Source organism: Paramormyrops kingsleyae, chromosome 25 (genome assembly GCF_048594095.1).
Source record: "Paramormyrops kingsleyae isolate MSU_618 chromosome 25, PKINGS_0.4, whole genome shotgun sequence".
NCBI classification, from domain to species: Eukaryota; Metazoa; Chordata; class Actinopteri; order Osteoglossiformes; family Mormyridae; genus Paramormyrops; species Paramormyrops kingsleyae.
This window is the reverse complement of record NC_132821.1, coordinates 88,489-93,488: the sequence shown is the minus strand read 5'-3', so window position 1 is coordinate 93,488 and position 5,000 is coordinate 88,489.

Below are 5,000 nucleotides of genomic sequence, written 5' to 3'. Positions count from 1 at the left end.
TAAAGAGGAACTTCGGCCGGAGAGATATGCCAACGTCTCCCGTCTCTGCTTCGACAGAGGAAAACGTTTCCAACACGACCCTAGCTCCAAACCCTAAGCATAGGCCAGACGGGGCGACCATAGCTCCGAACCATAAGCGTAGGCCAGACGGGGCGACCATAGCTCCGAGCCTAGGACAAGGGCGACAAGGGTCAGCCTCCGCCCGGGGCCTACGCATAGGCCGCAGTGACGAAATTTATAAATTGTTCAGTCTAGCTTCCAACATGACAGTATATGAACTGAGAGAGATAGGCAGATTGGATTTGCAGTTGGGGGTAAAGATGGGGACATTTGTAATAAGATCAAGTCTGGGGGCCCAGAGTCTGAGACATTGACATTTCATCTCTGTGAGCTTCCTGATCACCGGGTGGGGGCCCAAAGTAAAGGTGAATGCTAATCTCAAGGCCAGGCCGTGCTTTGTCGCTATGGTAATGTGAAGGTCTGGGTGATACTATCATGCTAATTAGGGTTAGCACCTGGAGAGGCATTTGAAAGGCAGTGTTATGCTGATGAAATCAGGGCTGGGGAACTTCCAGGCTGATTCCGGAACATGCTGTGCTTTGTTTAGTTTGTCTCCACCTCTGTGTATCCCTCCCCCTTGAAACGTATAAGCTGCGCCGAGCTGAGTCTTAGTCAGACTTGGATGACTACAGCGGCGCATTGGCGAGTTCTTCAGTAAAGAGGAACTTCGGCCGGAGAGATATGCCAACGTCTCCCGGTCTCTGCTTCGACAGAGGAAAACGTTTCCAACACGACCCTAGCTCCAAACCCTAAGCATAGGCCAGACGGGGCGACCATAGCTCCGAACCATAAGCGAAGGCCAGACGGGGCGACCATAGCTCCGAGCCTAGGACAAGGGCGACAAGGGTCAGCCTCCGCCCGGGGCCTACGCATAGGCCGCAGTGACGAAATTTATAAATTGTTCAGTCTAGCTTCCAACATGACATTATATGAACTGAGAGAGATAGGCAGATTGGAATTTGCAGTTGGGGTAAAGATGGGACATTTGTAATAAGATCAAGTCTGGGGGCCAGGAGTCTGAGACATTGACATTTCATCTCTGTGAGCTTCCTGATCACCGGGTGGGGGCCCAAAGTAAAGGTGAATGCTAATCTCAAGGCCAGGCCGTGCCTTTGTCGCTATGGTAATGTGAAGTCTGGGTGATACTATCATGCTAATTAGGGTTAGCACCTGGAGAGGCATTTGAAAGGCAGTGTTATGCTGATGAAATCAGGGCTGGGGAACTTCAGGCTGATTCCTGGAACATGCTGTGCTTGTTTAGTTTGTCTCCACCTCTGTGTATCCCTCCCCCCTTGAAACGTATAAGCTGCGCCGAGCTGAGTCTTAGTCAGACTTGGATGACTACAGCGGCGCATTGGCGAGTTCTCAGTAAAGAGGAACTTCGGCCGGAGAGATATGCCAACGTCTCCCGGTCTCTGCTTCGACAGAGGAAAACGTTTCCAACACGACCTAGCTCCAAACCCTAAGCATAGGCCAGACGGGCGACCATAGCTCCGAACCATAAGCGAAGGCCAGACGGGGCGACCATAGCTCCGAGCCTAGGACAAGGGCGACAAGGGTCAGCCTCCGCCCGGGGCCTACGCATAGGCCGCGGACTCTGCCAATATGTCCCAGAGGCGAATGGCCACTGCGGGGCCTCCAGCCCGGGCAGAGGGGAAGCCTCCCCGGCAGCCCCATTAACGCCTAATTGGCCAGGCGGCCCCGTCTACACTTAGTTGAGCTGGCGGCCTCATTTACATTAAGTGGACCCGGCGGCCCCATTCAAACCTAGTTGATCAGGCGGGCCCGTTCACACCTAGTTGATCGGGCGGGGCCATTCGCACCTGGTTGATCGGGCGGGCCCGTTCGCACCTAGTTGACCGGGCGGCCGCATTCACAAGTAACCGCAGTGGGCGGCCTCGTTTACATTCAGGGGACCTGCCGGCCCGATTGACGTCTAGTTGATCAGGCGGGCCCGTTCGGACCTAGTTGACCTGGGGGCGGCCGCCATTTACATGTAGCGCAGCGGGCGGCCGCATTTACATTAACCCTCTACCGCACACAATTTGATGGTACATGATAAGAAATTATTCCACATCACTTATTGGTTAATTTTGGGACATTTTATTGATTATGTATGTACATATTTATTTCACCGCCCCCTCTCCAAATGATCTTTTGTTGCCTAAGGGCAAAGTTGTGCAACACTGATACAAAACCACAGAGAAAATTATGTCTTCATAGATCATAATACAATGCTCAGAGAGCAATGCAAAGTAACAAATTTTTGATGGCTTCCCATCGTGCAAGAGGCATAACATCAGCAACATGTGCAATGTGGCTACTATGGCTCCAGAACATGCGAGTAGCTGGAAGACCAATTATTGACATATGGAGCACAGTGGCAAAGAACTGTTCAAGTTCTTGAACAGTAAGGTTAAGTGGCTTGCACAGGAGAGGTAATGGTGTGACATGTTTTCCATCGAGGGGTCTTGGAAGAACTACTGTCATCTTCAGGCAGACTGTCATCGTCATGTTCCTCTTCATCACTGGTGTATTGATCGTCTATAAATATATATACATATACGTCAACAAAAATACATCAATCACAACTAAAGCTTACATGACTGTATTGGATACCCTGTCTGCTGCACACACCTTTATTTCATTTGAATGACATCTAAAAATTTATCAACACATTTGATTTGTTTATGCAAATGAGTTCAATGACAACCAGAGAAGCAATATTTTAAAACCTACTTTCACTTCTGCTCAAACCTTTCTCTGCATTCCACTCCTCCTCACTGTCACTGCAGTCTATCTCACTGTCTGATGGGATATCCCTAACATGCTGATCCTGAGTTTTACTCCCATAGGAAAATCTTGTGTCCATTTTCTGCCAAAATGCGTTAAATTAAATTAGAAAATAATTTAAAAAAACATTGTGCTTACAATGTGCAAAGTACATGCAATAATATACTAACACACTGTCAAGAAAGCCTCTTAAAATCTACCCCTTATCGCAGAACGTTGCCCTAGGGCAACGAAAACATAAGCTATATTTCAGAACATGCAAATAAAAAGTAAGTAAATAAAACCTGGGGGAAAAAAAAAAAACAAGGCTTTCTACAGCTTCATAGACATGCACATATTTTTTTATCTACAGATAATGCCAATATAAATAAGGTTAATGAAGGAAGCACAGCGGGCGGCCTCATTTACATTCAGTGGGCCTGCCGGCCCCTTTCACACCTAGTTGATCAGGCGGGCCCGTTCCGCACATAGTTGACCGGTACGCCCGCATTTAAATTGTAGGGCAGTGGGCGGCCTCATTTACATTAAGGTGACCCGACGGCCCCGTTCGCACCTAATTGACCGGGCGGCCGGATTTTCACAGTTGAAAAGGCGGCCGGATTTACATGCATTTGACCAGGTCGGCCGTATTTGCACATAGTTGAAAAGGCGGCCTCATTAGCATTTAGTGGGCCAGGAGGCCCCATTCACACCTAATTTAGCACGATGGGGGGTGGGGGGGGGGGGGGGTTTGGTGAGGGGGGGGGGGGGGGGTTGGGGGTTTAGCGCGGTGTGGTTGGAGCTGGGGGGGGGGATGGGCAGTGGCCAGCTCCCGGAGGCCTCCCGGTGCTCCCCGGGCTGCCAGGCGGGCACAACAATGTCCCGAAATCGACCAGACGAAGCCAGGCCTTCTGCCTGGGCAGAAGGGAAGCCTCCCCGCCAGCACGGGGACGGCGGGCCGCATGGGTAAGTGGGGGTGGTGAGATGGGGAGGGGCCGGGGGTGGGGGGGGCAGTTTGGTGAGAGAGGTTTTTGGGGGGGGGGGGAAGGGGGAGGGGGGGTTTGGTGTAGCGCGGTGGGGGTGGAGCGGGTGGGGAGGGGGATGGGCAGTGGCCAGCTCCGGAGGCCTCCCGGTGCTCTCCGTGTGCCACTCTGCCCCCCCCCCTCCCCCCCCCCCGGGCTGCCAGGCGGGCCCCAACAACACCTGATACCGACCAGACGAAGCCAGGCCTCTCGTCTGGGCAGGGGGCGGAGCCTCCCCAGCCACGCCGGCCCGCCTTCTCTTGGGGCGGGACCGGAGTGGGCGGTGCCCTTGCATGGCACCAGCAGGATATCAGGGGAGAACCGGTGGCTTTCTGGGCTCCGGCATGAGATGTCGCCCGCTCGTCTCCCCCCAGCCGTGCCCTGCGCCCGGCTGGCGAGCGGGTTCCGAGTGCCACGTCTGACAGACAGGCAGACGCGACCCACTCTGGGAGGGCACCTGCGGCTCGGGACCCTTCGCTCCCGATGCTCAGGCAAGGAGGCTCCTCCCTCCATCGATGGGTCCTGTTCGAGCGTTGTCCACCCGGCAGGCCCTCTCTCCGTGCCGCGAGAGAGAGGCCGACGGGTGCATGTGCGCAGACCCCTCACAGCGTGACCGAGGCGTCCGGAAAAAAATCCTAAGTGGCACGCAGCCACGGGCTTAGGCGAGGGCGGTGTCACCCAGGGCGGCGGTCCCTCTGTTCTACAGAGACACCCCGCCCCTGGGTCCCCACCGGTCCCCACGCCTGCCCGAGATGCTTTTTCTCCGGTCCCCGCTGTTGCGACAGAGAAGGAAAGGGATAATGTCGACAAATAGGAAGCCCGGCCTGCACCGCACCCCCACCCCCCCACCACACAGCACCTACCAAAGGTCTGGGTGGCTGGGGGCGGGGGGCGGCAGGCGGCGCTCTGCGCTGAGGAGTCGTGACGGCTCTGGCGCGGGCGGTTCTGGCTACCTGGTTGATCCTGCCAGTAGCATATGCTTGTCTTAATGATTAAGCCATGCATGTCTAAGTACGCACGGCCGGTACAGTGAAACTGCGAATGGCTCATAAATCAGTTATGGTTCCTTTGATCGCTCCAACCGTTACTTGGATAACTGTGGCAATTCTAGAGCTAATACATGCAAACGAGCGCTGACCCTCCGGG